The following is a 19,285-nucleotide window of genomic DNA, read 5'->3' as shown; positions in this document are numbered from 1 at the left end:
CGTTTCGCAGTTCCGGCGGATCGAAATCGGCCATTTTTCGCCTATCGACGCGATCGATTTCGATCATACTTCGATGTATTGTAGTTTATGCTAAATTATGGGGGGTTTAAGTCATCATCTTTCTGGTTTTGTGATTGTTCAGAAGATACGAACCTTCGAAATTTGAAGATCTTTCTTTCGAATTTTAAGGGTTGAACATTTATTTGTATTGGGGGCTTACGCTTCTTCTAATAAACTGAACCGACCGAATTGTAATAAATATTAATTGCTCAACTGCTCGTCCTTGAGATCCTCCGACGACTACGCGAATCGAGCCCGCAGGGTGAAACTGGCATTCGATCGTCGAGGAATCGAATTACCCGCGAAAGTTCGGAAGGAATTCCTGGGGTCTGGTGGAAGGCGGACGAAATGCAGTAAAAAAAAAGGGCCACGGGGAGTCGGAATTCCGCGAGATAGGACAAGAACCGTCCCGAGAAGGAGGAAGACTTCTTTCAAGCGAGCGGGGCCATTGTTTCCGGTACAAAAGGGACAGCAGGTTGACGGAGAAGACACTCGTCGCGGAATCCATTGTTCTGCCGCTGGCTCGCGAGGACGTCGCCTCTCAAAAACTGCGGCTCGGGACGTCCTCGAGATCACTCGTCGGCCACTCCAGGCGGACGAAGCTCCGGAAACATTTTCGCGCGTGCCTTTTACACAGGGGAGGCTTCGTTTCCCTCGAGAAACTCTATTCGTCGAGCTTACGGTTTCCTTTCCCCAGAAGGAACAGCCGTGGATTCCCCATTCGAGCGTATATGTATACTTCGAAACAAACCCATCGACTCTGCTTCTCCTAGATTTTCATTTATTTATCAGACACTTCCTTGTTGATATCACTGATCACACTCCTATTAAAACTATAATAACTCTGTTTCATAGCTATTACTTAAGTGCAACCATTTACTCAACGCTTTGACAAGACTCTTAACATTGAAACTGAAACAATGAATTCTCAAGCTGGAATGTTGAAATAAATAAATTTGAACAGGATTCATGAATTAGAGCGAGGTTACGATTTTCTAAAATCGAATTTTTGGTCCATTAAAAAATTGTTTCAGATCCAGCAGACAATTCGCAATTAGTGTCCAAGCTCTCGAAGCAGCGAATTAAAATTATTTTCGCGATGCTGGCCGAAATTTCGTTCCATTTCCAAGGGAGCGAGACAAAGGGGTAGGAATAAAAAAGCCAAGACTCGACTGCGAGACTTAATTAATGTTTTGTCTGCGCCGTGGGGCACGACGCCCTTCCCGTCCCCGTTCTCGAGCGTCGCGACGAAACTTCCAGCGCCCGCGAGAAAACGGGGGCTCTATCAAAAATTCGCCGCGGGTAATACCCGTCCCGCGGGATACATTAACCCCTGTAAAAAAAGCCGCGGGGGGAAGTCCGTGTCTCGAGCAGCTTTATCTCCCGAAATCCACTCGGAAAGTTTCGCGGGGCTCAACAGTCGCGTGCAAACGATGCAAAAGGAAACGCTGAGAAGTTCCGGCTGTAATCGGGATCAGGATATTTAGGCTACCGCCCCCCCCCTCCCCCCTCCAGTCAGCAGCCAACAAACTTTGATCCCTCGGATTATCTTGAGCCCCCGGGGATAGCAAAACTGCAATGTAATCGAAGAATTATGGGACACTTCGAAACGAAAATCAACCCTTTCTCGTTCGATATTTATTTAATATTTCTAGCTTTTTAAACGTTCGTTAATAGCATTTAAAATTCAGTCTTCGAGACCACTGGAAATTCGGTTCAGAAAATTTATTATTTCTTACCCTTCTGTACCAAATTAATAATCTTTTACAATTCCACTAGCATCGTTATTTTTCTATCCTTTTCAATTTTTTGAATTATTTGAAGGTTTATCAATCATTGGAAACCGCTCGAGATTCGGTTCAGAAAATTTATTATTTCTCTCCCTTTCGTATCAAATTAATAAGTTTTTACAGTTCCGCGAGCATCGTTATTTTTCTATAGGACGAATTACCGAGCGAGAACGATCGTTTCGAAGGGCCAATAAACGAATCAACCCCCGGCGTCGATATCGTTCGATGGCCATTATACAGGGATTAAAGCGATCCGAGCCGTCCATTGATAAAACACCCACGAATTTCCGGTGCTTTTTAATGCGACCGTAATCGTATTACCCGCGAACGGGGCTCATTAAACGAGGCCTTCTTCCGCGTACAATGCACCCCCGCGCGCGATTGGTCTCGTTCGGCGTCCGGAGAGGCAATAAAATGTCGGGTCCGTGTCGTAACGAATTCCGGGCGTGTTTTTGCGTCGCGAACTCGTCGACGGGATGCTGGAGACGAGATATTTCCAGGGACCGCCGGCACGTGGGCGCATTCCAGGATTGCGTCAACGACGCACGAAGGAACTCCGAAAGATCGCGCTTACGACCATTTTATAGTCAAAAAAAGGCCCTCGAAAGCTAATTTTCAAACACGAAGACTCTTGCAATTTTTATAAATATATAGTTTTACCGTTAAGGAAACATATTATATTTTTGTCCATTGGATGTCTGAAATGGAATGTCATATATGTATGTACGTTACTTGATGAATGTAAATTTGAAGAAAATTTTTACGGATAGATGAGAGTGAAAGAGGTCTAGGAGGTAGACTATCTTCGATGAAAGCTGCTTAGGTCGCAGACGAAAGGACAGCATAAAAATACGAGCTCTCGAGCGAAAGGGGAAGAAACGAATCTCCGAGTTTCGATTCTTGTCGACGACGATCGGCGATCGATGGGAATTCGTTCGGTAGGGACTTACCGGGAAAAGCTTTCATTAAAATCGGATCCCTGGGACTACAGGACAGGATGATCCTCCAGCGATCGAGCGAAACGGCCGACGTTTGATTCCTCCGTGCGGTCAGGGATCTGAAAGAAGGTTAAGAGATCTGATTAAATCGAAAAATTCAATTCCCCAAGGGGGTCACTCCTTTAAGTAGTCTGCCTCTTAAACTCCCCCTTATTTCGATTGTTTCGCTCCCTGGAAACCGTATCCGCGTTTCCTGTATCTCACGATCTACGTCTCCGAAATGGAGCATCGAGATAAATTGTTATTTTCGTCATCTTGATACCGATGATATCTTTTATCGAACGATACTTTGCATTAAACAAAAATTTCAATGCATCGTACGATACTCTATTTTGAAAAAGAATTATCTTTCAAGTAGCACTTAAGAAATTGATATTCTCGTAAACGAGGCCTCTTATGGAAACATTTCATCCCCCGTTTCCGACTCATTCCTGCTCCGCCTGTATTCTGGGAGATACACTTTTCCACTCGTTCGCAGCGACGGTGAAGTCGAACGGTTTAATTTGTACGCAATCCACGAGATAATGAGATGAAAGGGAACCAGCACAAATACCATTGAAAGACTCGATCCCGCGGGGCTGATACAACAGTCAACAACAAGCGGTTGGATCGTCAGCGAACCAACGTTGCAGAAACGTACTCGAACCTGCCCGTCGCGTCGCGTCATCTCCGATTAATAACGACGATAAACTCCCATTGTCCACGGAGTTCGTGACTCCACGTGAAAAGTCGGGAGTCATCGCCGTGGGACAATCATTTTCTATTTTTCACCACGAACCGCGATCCCCCGGCCACTTCGACCGAACCGAAGGACACTGGAGTACTACTTCCGTAGGCAGTTTCTTAAAGAGGGACACTAATTGGTTATAAAATGGCCTCCCACGGCTTGGCCTTGCAAAGTCGCGTGCTAAGCACCCTCGATCTCCAGCTCCTTACCTTCGTGCTCACGATAGCTTCGACGGAGACCCTATTGCCTCGATCCGGGGCTGTGTTAAGGGGTTACACCGCCACGAAAACGCTAAACAATCCTCGTTCTTTCGTAATTAATCGCTGGAAAACTACTCGTTCGAAAGATCCGCGCCTTCGCCGTGTTTGGAAATATTTTTACTTTCCACCGATCGACGATCTTTATTCCACGGTCGAGACTCTGTTTCAAGGGGTGGTTAATTTGAATTTAAAATTTGGAAAAAGATTTTTATTCGCGAAGTGAAATACTATCTGGACAAATTGGAGAGTACCAAAATGGTGATATTTAAAATTTTTTCCACGTTTCACAAAAATATGAAAAAAGTTTGATTCGTTTTTTAAACGAAGCGATTAAAGGATTTAATAATCGAACGATATTCGAGTGAGCGTCGAACCCGCCCGTTAGAAAGGCAAATTCCGCTCGACTTCCCTGAAATCACGAGAACTTCGGGGCGCGATGAACTGCATTCCGCAAAGAGATCGATGTATTTCTGGCGTGAACGGGACCATGGTTCGCACGATTCGCCTAAACAGCCTGCGCCTGTGCGCTTCCGCGCTGGAATTCCCGTTGTTAATTGACGGTGAAATTAGTCCGGCAGGAAATTCGAGGAATCTTCCGTAGTCTCTCGTGCTCACCCGGTTCTGATTTACTTTCGACCCCCGGTCGGCCATTATCGTCCCTCGTACGATTTAGTTTTTAATCAACGTAAAGACGAAAAGAGAGAATCTTCAGTTTCTACTGTCTTAAAACAGTCTAAAATAGTTCAACTTTAGACGCGTACAGTTCCGAAACTACTAGTGTTTTCTCCATAACTGAGCCACTGTTACAAGCGGCAAACCTTCCTCTTTAAAACGGTTTTTGGTTTTTGTCGATCCGACTTTCCGTTTCGGAGATATCGCAATTTATGTAAATGGTAATTTTTCTTAATTCGACTATCTCTGTCCCCGTCTGACACGTCGCGCTGGACCTCTTTGTCGCACGTGAGACGTGACTCTCGTGACCTAGTCTCGAGCGTAGTATTTCCAAGAATTTACTACGCACTGTTTACTATTTTCGCGCGCGCGAATTCATTGATATCAATGAATGTAAACAAACGCTTCGGACCCTTATCTCTCCGTAACTAGCCACCGCATCGACTTGAAACTAAAATCCTCATATCTCCGGAACTACTAATGCTATCGACTTGTTCGAACGCTCATTTTAAAGGGCATTTCATCCCCTATCCAATGACTATACCAGCTACTATAATTTTTACTGTCTTCTATGTTTATTTTCACGTTTACTTTGACGCTACATACCCAAAGTTGTTTCAGTACTTCCTATTGAACATACGACTGGATCATAAATAGTTTATTTAATCGAAAATGAATTTAAATTGATATACAGGGTGTTTGCATAATTACTGTGCCATTTTTTCCCGTAAATAATTGTTTTCTCTGGAATTAACTACGGTATCGATTTGAAAGAAAATTTGTTTCCAAGATCGTTTTATCTTCTACTAAAATACTATTAAAATACTAATGCACGTTTAGAGTAAAAGTATTCAATATTTTTGTGCAGGTTCTTAGAATTCAATGCTTTATATCAACTTCAAAACGCAACTTTCTATACATATAATGGTAGAAATGTAGGTTTAGTATTAAGCGTATTTTGTTGAACCAATGTTGATAAATTCGTGGAATATAGAGGGGCCTAGACGTCGATATGGCGGAAGTTGTCGTGTCAGACCCCGCCCCGGGGTCCCCGGGAGCCAATAACTTGCGATATACTTAGTGTAAATACGAATCGAACTCTTGAAAATCCCGAGGAGGTAAACTTCTCGTTCGATCTCTAATTTACGAGTCTCGCGACTGGCATCCAGAGCGACGAGTTTACGGAACGTGTCTTTTGATCTTCTCCCCTAGCTCTGCACCGACTCCGTCTATTTCCTCTCCAATTTCCGTCCCCTTGTTTGCCCGTGCCCCGATGACGTTCGATAAATATTTCACGTGTTGTCGATACCGGCGAGACCCGTCTTCGCGACGATTGTCCCCGGCACGATCGCTCAAAAGAATCTCGAGAGGTACCTGATTCCGAAACCTCGGTTAGGACCGTTCGTAAAGCTTTTACAGCGCTACCATGAATGGGGATACGTCTTACTTTATACGACTGAGAAATTTTAGAAGACGTAAAATTACCCTCTGAGAAGTTAGGGGTTCGTCTCTACGACGAAACAGCTTTTCGACCCGTTAAACTAAAATTGGCAAAAATATTCCTTTTACCTGTGTTAAACAAATTTATTTTATTAGGAATTTTTACAGCAGAGATTCTGTAGTGTTTTTTTTTTACAGAAAATGAATTAGTTTCTCGTGTCGCAAAATGTTATAAATAACACGTAATCTTCTATTAGGTCGAAGACGTCTCGAGGCAGGGGAGAACCGTTCTCTCATTAAATTAAAATTTCAACCGAAGTTTGGCGGAGTTTGCTTGCGTCAAGAGCCCGAGTGAAAAGGTCTAAGTAAATATTAATAGTCGTGGAACACGTCGTCGAGCAGAGTTTCGTGTCTGGTATCGATTAGTCGTCGGGAGAACGAGAAACAAGGTGGGTGGACGAGATGCAAAGAGGCAAAGGGTGCATCGTGTCGCCGGTGTGGGAGCGAGACGAACGAGACGAACAAAGGATAAGATTATTGTATTACTATTAGCTCCGTTGCCGCGAGTCTCGCCATTGTCCGGGATAACGAGAAATTGTCGGGAAACGAAACAATCGGTCGTGAAATGTGAGTTCCGGGGATGAAGACCGGGGCCTCTTCGCGGAAGACGAGTCTTTGTGATCTTTGTGGCCGGTAATTGAGGTGTTATGGAAGATATCGACCGAGAAACGCGAGCGTGGTGCAATTCGACTGGTAACGAGGAGAACCACGACACGGAAAGAGATATTAATCCTTTGTCGGGGTTAACTGTCCAAGGACGGAACTCTTTTTTTACCGGTGTTAAACGCGCGCAAAATAATATCAACGCAGAAAGATTGATCCCCGTATCGCGTCTGTGTATCGATGGGAAACGATTTTTGTTCAAGTTGTTGTATGGATTTCTGTATATTTATAGAACCGCTGTGTTTGAAAGGCATCGTTAGTATGTACATCTGGTTTCAGCTTCTATAGTTAGTGGGGCAAGTTTGCATACGCCCACCTAATGCAGAATGAACAGCCAAGGTGAAGATTCAAGCTTTCGCAGGAATCGTATTTTTTCGTGTGCAAAAGTTATTTTGTAAATACTGATTCTACAATTTTAAATGTTTAAGAGAAGTAATGCTTGTTTATGGGACTGAGAAATTAGGAACAACAGTGGAGTGGAAGGCACGAAATTAAATAACCAGAAGAGAATATAAAATTACGAAGAATATCAAACTTTATGATAAAGTGAATAATGTATTCTCTTAACTTGAAAGACAGTATCGAAAATTAAAAACTTAAGAGCACATGATCTCCTTGTACGTATTATATTTTATATGGGTTCCTCTTTTATAATTTTATTTAGTTTACATTCTGAAGATGACCTAAATTGAGGAGTCCCTTTACTAACTATATAATCCTAAAAGCTTTTACAAGAAATCAAAGACAGTTCAGTTTAAGACACGCAAGGGGTGTTAAATATAAAATGTTTCGATCCAGAGTTTGTAACGATCAACAAAAATGATTAAAGAAGAAACTAGTTTTGCTCGAGAAGATAAAATAGGAACACGCGTTTCATTTACGATGAAAATTTGCAATATTTCGAAAGTGTGGTTTTGAGGGAATATTTCCGCTTTGGTTCGTCCGTGTTGGCGTGTCACGTATTTCGAAATCCCCCATCGAGCGCAAGTAACACCGAAGAAAGTCATGGATCACCGAACGAGCAAATTCGCAGAAAGGGTAGCGCCCCTCCCACGCGCGAACACGCTCGCTAACCCCGTGACCCAGTGGGCGCCTTCGTTAAATTACGGACCGCAGGAAAAAACGTAGATTCTGGTACGTTTACCGACGAGTCATTAGCTACCATCCACGTTTACACGTCTCGTACAGGGTGGAGGGGAGGGTGTCTCTCTATAAACAAAATTTGCAATATTTCGTCCGCCAACAGTGGACGTAATGGAAAAATTAAATCAATTCTTCCTCTTAATAATATCATTTTTTAAATTCACTCTGAATATAATCTAATATTGAAAGCTCAAAAAGTACCATATCTAATGTTAGGATGTCAATCTAAAAATTCAGAGGTTATCTATGTATCAAAACGAGACGAAAACGAAGAATGACAAAATTGCGTTTGAGGCTCTGCATTCGAGTAATTAATTGTTGAAGATTTTCAGACCGAACGCGATTGGAAGAGTTCTTTACTTCGCCACCGGTTGTGGCGGCGTTGCGCGCGTCGACACACGGTCACGTGACTCCAAGTAGGCGGAGCCTCGATCTTAAGAGAGGGGTTATATCGTACAGTCTAATTGGTCGAAACTTTAACAATCTTTTGCGAGAGAACGGTTCGTTCGCGAGACATGGTTCTTTTTCATCTTCGTATCCTCTCGTCGGGTAGAATGCGTGGAAACAAAGACAGTTTTCGTCTTAAATTTTTCAACCTGAATCGTAAAAGGCATTCCTGTGTCCCGAGATATTGCTGCTCGATACCAGAAAACGTGCTCTCGATCCTATTGTCTTGCGACGAATGAATTCGTCGACCGATCCTATAGAATACTTTGCTGCGCTCTACAACCGTGCCTTCGAAGCACGCTCGAGCGGATCTCGAACGTCCGATATGATCGATCCGAGGAGTCCTAGCGATAGAAAATATTCTTCTAAGAAGTCCGTCTACCGGAAACTATCGTCCAACGCGATGGATAAACGAGATTCCCTTAAAAGAATTAGGAAACCACGTACTTATAGTTTCGTTTTATATTTAACTCTCTCAATAAATTTCTATCAGGTAATAATTAATTATTTCAAGATATAAATAATTAAAATACGCCCTGCGTATACCGGGGATCAATTTTAACGTGTAAACTAAAATTTAATTTCACGTGAAATGTTGCTAATTTAGGTGATGGCTCGCTGCCCACGTCTCGGTCGTTTGACGGTGCTTCAAGTTCGAATTCTACTTCCCATTCGATGAGTTTAATTTGTTACTTTGATATTATGTTTTAATTAAATTAATCGAGCCGCACACCGCGGCTCTTGATGCAGCGAGGCTTTCGCCTCTTCATCGGGACGCGTTTAATTTTTGTAAAATATTCCGCGTTTTCATTTTTTGATCAAACACGGATCTATGGGAATGAATGAAAGGAGCGCCCCCGACCGGTTTCATTAACCTCCTCGGCGACGAGGGGTCTTCCCCAGGAGAAAAGTATTCTGCGAGAAATTCATTTGTCCTGGATGACGCTCGATGAGAGCTTTCCCGTTCTCCTCTTCGCGTCGTCTCTTATTATCGTTATGTCTGCGAGTCATGAATTTGCTTAATTAAAACCTGGTTTATCCTGACGGTACGTAATACATGTGCCGTATATTAAAGCTTCCATCATATATTAGAACTTTCATTATCGGATTAAAATAACGCCACGCGACTAGCGATAGTTTTTAGCCCGGGGAAATTGATGAATAATCAGAAATCCAAGTTTCAATATTGAAGCAATAAGAGACTTTTAATTTAATTTACGCGCAATTGCACGACTACTTTATGTGCGATTTCCTTAATGAAATGATTCGTAAAATACTCTTTTTTTCAAATGAGAAATATTCCACGAAAATTAACTCTCATCTATAATGATGTAAAAAGTGTTTGGAAAGCAACGGATGGTTAAATTTCAGGAAGGTGTTGTGGCGGCCAAAACAAACTCAACAAGTTGCTGAAGGCCATCGATAGCACAACTCCCCACCATTTGATTATCCCCACTCCTTAGATATTCTATCACTGGCGCGAGAGTGGGGGGACTGACCTTGGCGGCCTATTAGGCATAACTCCATTGAAACTCACCATGTATTGCTCAACCGCAGTTTTCATAGTGTTCGAAAAATATTTGACTCCCATTTATTCAATTTATTATATATTATATTTATTTACGTTGTGATATTATATTAAAACGGGTTAAGTCGTAAATTGTTCCGTTGGCCCTAAACACGACGACTGAAATCGTAAAAAGGGAATTATCCATTAGAGTTATTTTCACTCCGGTTAAGCGGGTTTAATCTTCAACAAAAGGGAACAGGTGCACGTGACTTTTTAATGCCTCATCCTCGGGTTCACCAGCGTCCTATCTGTCTGCTTTTTGTATCGTTAAATGCGGGCCAAATCCAGGACCAGCCCCGTACAAATTACGAGCATCCTGTCGGCCCCTGAAAGAGGTCGTGGCGTCTAACGGTGATCCTTCGCGAGCTCGTCCTGCAGGGAGTTAAATAGGCTACTTTGTATTGTGCCTCGACCGGGGCCAACGCCAGAGACAAATGGGTTTCTTCTTTTTTTTCTTTCTTTTTCTTTCGTTCGAGCTCCCAAACGACTTCGAAATTACCCTTCGATTAAAATTAAATTAAACGGCTGGAATAAGTCGTGGATCAGCAACAATGGCGGAATTTTCGCGACGATTGTTTCGTGAAAATCGTAAAGCACGATCGGTCGCGTCGATTAAAAAATCTTTAACGTTGCGAGGAAACGTGAAACGGAACGATCGATCGGAAACACTCGAACCCAATCGACGATGAGGCAATCGCGCCACAAATTTCGTCCTGGGAAAAGTCTCCCACCCACCTGCATCGATTCGATCGCGTTATACCTAAAAGACAGCCGAGATTTAAAGTTCGAGTCGACGACGATAAAGATTGCGATCGGGCCGCGCAATAAATTCCGTTTCGGTGGCTACGCCTCGGACCTTCGTTTCGCCGGAGTCTACCGGTGATTTACTCGCGGATGGTTTTGCAACCTGAACGCCTAAATGCACGGCCACACGCTGCGCCACGCAATATATGAAACGCAAGCAAGCTGGGAAAATTGCAAAACTCCAAAAATTTCATTTCACATATTTGGGGAGCTCTCGATTCAATTCTAATTTCCATTTTTTATACGCAAATCCACGCGAAAGAACAAACGAAAGGAGAAGCATGAAGCTGTAATGTTGTTATTAAACCGTACTCTAGATTTAATTATCAGAGCCGGGAGGATCGTTCGTTTCAACGGAACGAAGTTTCAGCGTTCTGTACGAAACTGTTGGGAAAATGTGTGGGCACGCCGTGAAGCTTCCGCGACATTTAATAAATTCGAAAAATAAAGTTAAAACGCGAACTCGCGAGTCTTCTTTGCTAACGTCGTCAACAACCGATCTTCTATTTTTACGTAGAATTTTCTAAATAAAAAACCGTCGGCATAATTTGTAGGCAGAGAGTTGCCGGATTGGCCGAACGACCGAAATACGAGAGCTGCCCGAAAACGGTGAAGTAATAGTCGGGTCCAGAAAAAGCCAGTGGCAGTGGATCGTCCATAGTCAGACGTGGCTGGAATTCAATATAACGACCGTCTGTATCTCTCTATAACTTTTAACTCGTGCCTCGTTTCGCAAATAGTTTACAGCGAAACTCCAATCTATAAAAACTGCTGCACAACACACTAGCTGGAGTTAATTCGCCCTCATTTACGAGTGGATATTCTATGTTCGATAAGCACCTACTCCACAAGTTCATCTAGAGTGTATACAATATTTTTCTCTATTACAATTTCAGTCTTTTCGAGGCATAGTTCGTGTACCGAATCTCCAGAAAATGTTCGATAATTCTAAAGAGAGTGTGGCTTGAATTACCGAGTACCAGAATTAATTAAACAGCAATTCTGAATAGGATGATTAATAGACAGTGTCTCGTAAGCGTAACGGAGCAAAGTGATCGCACCAGCTGAATATTTCGTTCGCTAAGTACGGTTTATCTCCCATCCATCGTAAAATGAAGGGTAGCGAAAAGTCAGGCAGGAAAAGAGTTAAAGAATCCGCGAACGTTTGCAACGAAGCATTCTTCGTGAAAGTCGTAGGGGATGAGAAGGTCTGGGATCGCGGGGCGGAGAAACGGTTCTCGTTATTCGGTCCACGAAAACCTTTCCTCGGGGAGCAGACATAAAGGAGAATCGCAAATTTATTTTCCCTCCGGAACAGGACGGGGGCATCGATGATATTTTCGACGGAAGAGCTGACGGAAATTTGACGAGGGAGATCTTTCTTCCAGTGGAAGGCGGCGCAGTTAAACGAGAGAATACCGTGAATCCGGGGCGAAATATACATCGCGGTGAAACGGACACGGCGGACAGAACGCGTCCAGGAGACAAACGTCCGCGGCCATAAAGCACAATTACGGGCAAAGTTATGGCGTTTTCGCCGCGTTTACCGTCCGTGTTCGTCGAAGTAAATCGACCCGGGACAGTCTCGCTTTTAAATAAAAGTTCTCCATTTAATCGGTCGATATTTTATTCAACTTTAACGCTCTTCAACATTCAGTCGGATTTGATGCAAATTTTAATTGAAAGTGGGGAAAAAATGATAAAGATATTTTGCACTTGGATTGATTAAAATAGAAACATTTTATTCGACGATGATAAATTGTTTCGAATATTATTTTAATGAATTTTCAAAAGTAAAGAAAATATGTTTCGTACCACTCGTGATTTTTTAATTTTCCCAAATTCGTGAACCCTGATTGAAGTTCTCAAATTTGGGAACCGCGAGTATGGTGTATTGTGCACTATGCTAAAGGGCAGTTCAGATGTGGTTGGTAGTTAACGACACCGTCGAACTTCCTGGCGTCGATCATTATCACGAACGCAGTCGGATCTTTCGTCGAATTTCACGGGGTGGAACGATCGATTACTGATCCATGGTCGAAGGAAAAGCACTCGTCCGCCGCGCAATCTATCCCCCCCCCCGCGTTGAATCGTCTATTAATGGAGTAGCGTGGCCTGGTAGATTTGATTCCGATAATGGAGCATCAGCGTAGGCGTGCGGCTCGCATGCGATACTCCTGATTTTCCTAATGGAGGATAATTTAGGCGGCAATTAAGAGGCGGATCGAACACTGGGCGCATCGTCGGGAGAAAGAAAGATCAGTTCCGGGGTTCAGAGGAACGTGGTACCAAACTGACAGTCGATACAAAAATTATTTCACACCCTATGTAATCTACTCGCCTATCAAATTTCTAGGTATTCGATTTCGTGAAGCTAGAATAATAGACACGAAAGAAAAATGATCCAATTGTATAGGAAAATTAGGAATCGGTTACCTGTGTTTCTAAGCCTGGAATAGTCTTTCTTCCACTTAGAGTACCATCTTATACATAAAGATAGGTGGAATTTAAAAATTTATTAGTAAAATTAACATCGACTAGTGTCGTCCGTTTTTTAATTTTTGTTTCAGAAACTATATAGAAATAGTACGGTGCAGCGTGAAAATAAATACGTTAAAAAAAGCTACACAGCTTTTTTTTTTATTTAAATTCATTTCGATACCTGCCAGTTAAAGCACGAGGTATTTGGAAACGAGTTTATTACATTTCCCCCGTCCATAGCTGTTTTACACTTTTTTTTTCTTGTTTCCAATGCTATTTTTCACTCGACCAATACGGATTATAGCTTAATCCGGATCAACTCTCCCCCAATTACTTCGGATTAAAGAGGTTTCACTGTACGGTCCACACAGACCATGCACATTTTTACCACAGTTCGGAATCTGCAACTTAACACGATGCATCGTTCAATTATACATCCGGCTAATCGTTGTAAACAAGTTTGCCTGTCGACAATTTTTTAACTTTCTGTATATTTTTGTTTAATCCGTCCGCGTACACGGTTTGGAATTTACGCGGAGATTCGTATTTTCGAAAGCGAGATATTGCTCCAACGACGAGTAATTTTGTTACGAGGAACGAGAAAAACGCCAACGACAGTCCTCCGGATAGTGATAACCGTAAAGAAACTAGGAACAAAGTCCTGCGCGAGGGAGACTGTTGCTAAATCATCGCTAAGGGATAAATGGAACGTAATATCTCCCGTTGGTTCTTTCCCCGTTTCGGTCCCTTTTTCGTTCGCCAAACTGGAGGGGGTCGTTCGAGGAGTGTCTGGCGGTTTTAACCTCGAGACGATGTTTAATGATTCGTAAGTGATCGAGAGTTCGACGTTGCTCGACGACGCGGCGACACGTTGAATTGACCCTCGATAAATACGCTCGTAAATTTATGATATTGTCAGGGGGCGAAGTGGGAGATTGCATGTCACAAAAGCCAAACGTCCGCGCAGAAATTCGGAGGCGAACGTTTCTCATTGTTGCCGCGGATGGAATGTTTTCTACGCCCGCGCGGAATCAATCGGCTGTTCAAGGTAATCGAGGAATTACCCTGTTAAATTACAATTTCTCTCTAACAGTTTCGTCTCTGAGGAACGTAGAAGCCACGGTGGAAAAATTTGAATACGCTGCAGGGATAAATAATTTTACAAATATGAAATAATCGAACAGAAATTTTTGTACGATCTTTTAAAATAGTGATAGATGTGTATACCAGTTTGAAATTAAGTTTTTGAGATTATTTATACCTGTGACAATTTGAAAGACATTAGGAGGAGCCTAGTGACAACCTGAGAGACGGTTTTTTTTTAAAAATGCAGAGATATCTAGGCCCCTTTTTCATCGTAACCGACGTTACTGACAAGCAGGCCCTTCGAGGACATTTTTTCTCCCGAATCACGTTTTCCCTGGCGCAAGGAACAGTGGCAAGATTGTTTGCGATCACGTTCCTGCGGAGCAATCGCGACGCGGTTGAGTAATCCGGTAATGTGGGACACGCAAACTCCGCAAACCTTGACATCCGTTATTATTATTTTTCCTGTTACGCAAGTCGCCCGTGAAAGTCGTCGTTCGTTGCAGCTAAATCGGACGGGAGTGGTCCACGATCCACGGGAAAGCATAAAATATAAATAATTCGCCGAGATTATCAATGAAAATTGGCCTTGTTCGAACGATTAGACTATTCCCAGAAAGTATTTAAATATGCCTGAATATTTTATCAAGTGGAATGTATCAACGCTTGGTCGGACGAGGCTGAGTAGAATGTATCCGCGCTTGGGTAGACTAGAAACTAATCCTCGGGAATTATTTCTATTTATTTATCGGACATATTATCACGATAATTATTACTCCAACAAAATCTATTAGAAATTCTTGAAAAAATTTCTACGTGAATTTGATGTAACGAATATTTTCTCCGGAAAAAAATCTCAAATAATTATCAAACAGTGCAAACTTGACGAGACTTTTAAAAGGAGAGGATCAAGAAAAAATGATGGCTCACTCTCTTTTAGAAAGTCAAATGTTTTAACCATTCTAGTTGACATTTTTACCGTACAGGTTGCAATAGTCCCTTCGCCCTATCGATCTTTCGCTCCGCCATGAATACAATCGCGACAAAAGCAACAAATCGAAGGCTGGAAAGTGGTAGGTTTCCCGGGGAAAAGGGAAAAGCTGTCGGGTAGAGCGGAGACCTAACGACTTTAAAGACGCTCGAGGGAAAGCCGGCGAGAAAATAAAACGAGGATGAAAGGTCGGTCTCGATGGTGATCTTCTCTACCACCGCGGAGAACTCTAATCGTCCTCGAGGAGTCCGATTCGAGAAAGGTGCGAGGTCTTTGGTACCCCCGGTTGGCGCCTACCGTCTCCTTTAATAACGACCCTGGCTCGCGATTGAAGAGGCTCGAACCCGTTTTTTCTCGCCCACACGGCCGAGCTCTTTCGCGGTTTTTATCGTCTGCCGTGCTCTTGTTCGTTAATTTACTCGGTTTGTCCTTTGCTGGTCGCTTACGCCTTGTCCATTCGATCCCCGGGAATGCAAATAAACTTCGCGGGGTTTAAACATGTTTCAGTTGCCCGCCGTTTGGCTGCTCAACGAGCATTTCGAGGATTGAAACCGTGGAACGGATGATATTTGGAAGAACAGACATTGCGATTAATAAAGGACGATTTGATCTTTTGAGTCTTTCCAGCATCAAAGATATTAAATTGCATTCGGAATATAGCGTGAAGTTTTATCGACTGAGTGTAGAATTTTCGGTAAAAAGGATTTAAAATATCCCTAAATAATATAGCGAACTGTAGATTGTATTGCTGGCCGTCGCGTGACTTGTAACCGAAACACACAAGTGGACACAAAATGACACCGAAATGATATGCATAATATGCAGAATGCATTAAAATATATACAATTTCGCATATTCTATGCAACCCAATATGTTTCGCATAGTTTATTCCGAATGTTCTACCGAATTTCATCCGTGTTCCGGCGCATGAAACGTGTTTCATATATTTACGCGTTTCGTTTAAGCAAAGTATGCAAAACGTTGATCACACGTATCGGAATTCACCCTCGAAACGCAATGATACGCATTTAATAAATCATACTTTAATCTTCGGATTAATAATCTGAGCTTTGAGCATCCGCGATTCCTTGTTTGTTCTCAGACCTTGATGACGCGCCTTTAATTCAATTCTAGAGCTCGATAAATGATAATAATTTTCATACAGATCTACATATTTTTAATCTACCCTGCCGCAGGAACGAAACGTCGCAACGAGCGCTTTTCTTGCTACGCAGAAGGTTTCTTTTTTAGTAGAACCACGAACGTATAATGTAGCGAGCAATTTTTCATTCGCCGCTGCTTTTTACCGCGGTACCCATTCAGGATCGTATTCTTCGTTTATTTCTAATGCATGGCCGACCACCCTCGCCCTTAACCGCGATGAAATTTTTTATGTTTTTCCCTACCCCATGACGGGTATCAAGTGGCACTCTCGTCGTCGACGTCGTCCCCGTTACACACACTCGGTATTCAATGTTCCATGTTCGTGAATTAAAATTAACAGAAACTACACGAGTCACGATACCGACTCGACTTAATATCCTTATAATTACAGACAATGGCTGTTCCGAAGGAAACAATTTTTCTCGAGCGTACCGATTACGACATGTATGATTCACGTTATTGCCTTGGTGTGAGTGGGCCATAAAATCACAATTTTGGATCCAATTGTAAAATAAATTAATATCTCGGATGGAGGATAGTGAGTTTTGTGAGATTGAGTTCTGTAAATGTTTATTATACACGATGCTATTAATGTATGATGGTTGGCGATGATGTTTGATATGTGAGAAAGAAAGATGTTGATGGGTTCGACTGTTAGAAACGTCAAAGACGTCGCTGGTGGACGTAGGAGAAAATTGACGCTGTTTGTTGACGAGCAGGTCAACTTTCCCCAAATGAGCAGTTAGGGGGGCTCATGGTAGACCTGGTGTGCAGATGTGAGAATTGAAGAAAGAATATTTCCCTACCATGAATCCTATCTTGAGCGCGAATCGAGGGAAAGGTCGATTCCGCGCTCAGCAATTATAATCATTCGAAATTACGAATTTATATTAGAAAAATCAGGTTCTAAAATAGAGTTTTACAGTTCTGTATATGATTATTAGTTTTCCCCCAAAGAGAACTCCCAATTTCAAGACCAACATTAAAAAAATCGCTAAATAAATACCTAGAAAAAGTTACTTCTTTTTCCACCATTTTCTAATCTCTTTAAACATTCAGAAACCGTAAAATCCCACGCGGAGATTCTACCCTACTTTGTAAAATGACAAACGGGCGATTCCCCAGGGTAGAAAAACCCCGGTAACACCAAATCTGACGAGCAAAGTTCGTCCAGAGTCCTCGGGGTTCGGAATTATCAAAATTCCCTAAACGAGTGTCATCGTCTGGAAACTTTTTCCGGTCCCGACCATCCGCTATCGAGGTTCCCGAGCCGAGGCGACGCGTCGGGAAATATAGGGGCGCAAAAAAATCGACGAAAAGCTCGGGGTTCGGCGTCGAAAAAGCTCTTTAGAGCCGACTCGAGGGCCGGTACGAGCAGCGAAACGCTGCAGCTGCAAATCCGCGCGGGCTCGTCGGAGCGTATCAGCGCGAGAGCTTTTTGCGTGCGTAATCAAGCAGCGAAGCTGACCGTTCTGCTCCACGGGGAAACCATCGACCGTGTCCTCCCGCCATCGCGCGTCCGCCGAAGGGACGATTGTTTAGCTTGCATCCCTGTCCAGAAACTATTTGCGTCCGCGGTAACCCTTTGACGCTTCGGTCGTCGGGCGACGGGAAGATCTCCAAACTATTATTCGCAACTATTGTGGAAATGACAGTTCGATGTAAACAATATCTAAGGGGTGATCCGGACACTCGATAGTCAACTTTGAACCTCGATATCCGAGGGTCACTCGATGTTTTTCGCGATAGTTTGCGCCGATATCGCGCCACTCGAGCGTGCCGTTAAAAGGTTGCATTAGAAATTTCAGCATCGTGGAAAGAGAGTGCTGATAACGCACCGATAACCTACGATTATCATACTACGAGAAAATTATTGCAAAACCAGTGTACGAAACTGATTTGCACCGTAGATTATTTTGATTTTAAGTTTAATATTGGATTATCGAACTCTTAGCATGTTTCTGTAAATTAGGTAGTTTATATTTTCTGTTGGAAGGTAGAGAACGAGCGAACTAAATTTCAGCTGGTTCGGATAAAAATAGTAGATATTACAGGGAAATGACAAACACACAGACTTTGAATACGAATCTGGAATTGGGAATAATTTTTATTCCTGATAGATGGGAATATAGGATAAAGATTTTTAATGTTCAATAATATCCGTGTTATTAAGTCACTATACGAAACGTCCGATAGACCTAATTTAGAATTCTATTATTTAGTTTCCTGTATATCTTGGGCATAATATTGGAGGGAGTCCAACATAAATTTCTAAGGTCTGCATCCTATAAATTATACGATATATCCTATTTAGATCGTGACTATGCTCCAATATTATTCATGCTCGACGTGTCAACATTAATGGATCACGAAATAATAATAGGCTGAACCTTTCATTCTGCGATTATTAATAAACAGATCGGAACGTTTCCTGATATAATATCTCGTTAACCGACCATATAAACAATTTAGAAAAAATCCAATCACCCAGTGTCCACATTAGATAATTAAAAATGGATCACGCGTTCCCAATTATTCGCACAGCGAATAAATTAATTCGCCCATGCTCGGGGTTCTACGCAATTTTTCGAGTTCGCTTTTTATAAAGTAATGCATTCCAATATTTATGCTTTTCACCGCGTTCAATTAAAATTTTCATGTAGTCGTGTACAAAATTGGGTTACCGCGCTTTAATTATCGAAATAAAATAAATAAATACGAAAAGAAATTTTTCATTAAAATTGGCGGGATTGCTTCCGAGGCAGTCGCGATTAAAATGTTTATTCTTCGCGTTTGCGCTAATATAATTACTCGAGTTTCTAAATGTTCCCGAAACGACCAAAAATGGTTTCGAATATCCAAGCGAAACCGGCGGTCGCGATTGCGAAGAATGTCTGGGAGTTTCCCTCGAACAGAAACGCGGGTCGAT

The 19,285-nt window shown here is 42.5% G+C and overlaps 1 protein-coding gene across 1 annotated transcript in view; it reads right to left on the bottom strand.

Moving 5' to 3' along the window:
- LOC122405338 (octopamine receptor Oamb) overlaps positions 1 to 19,285 on the bottom strand; it is a 108,989-nt gene that overhangs the window by 53,009 nt on the left and 36,695 nt on the right. Inside the window, exon 3 of the mRNA XM_043410009.1 lies at positions 2,801 to 2,907. The gene's annotated coding sequence lies outside the window, so the exon portion shown is untranslated. The remainder of the gene's footprint in view (positions 1 to 2,800; positions 2,908 to 19,285) is intronic.

The sequence above is a fragment of the Colletes gigas genome, unplaced genomic scaffold, assembly GCF_013123115.1.
Source record: "Colletes gigas isolate AHSC1104 unplaced genomic scaffold, ASM1312311v1 Colletes_gigas_Sc00004, whole genome shotgun sequence".
NCBI lineage: Eukaryota > Metazoa > Arthropoda > Insecta > Hymenoptera > Colletidae > Colletes > Colletes gigas.
This window is presented reverse-complemented; position numbering and strand designations above follow the sequence as displayed.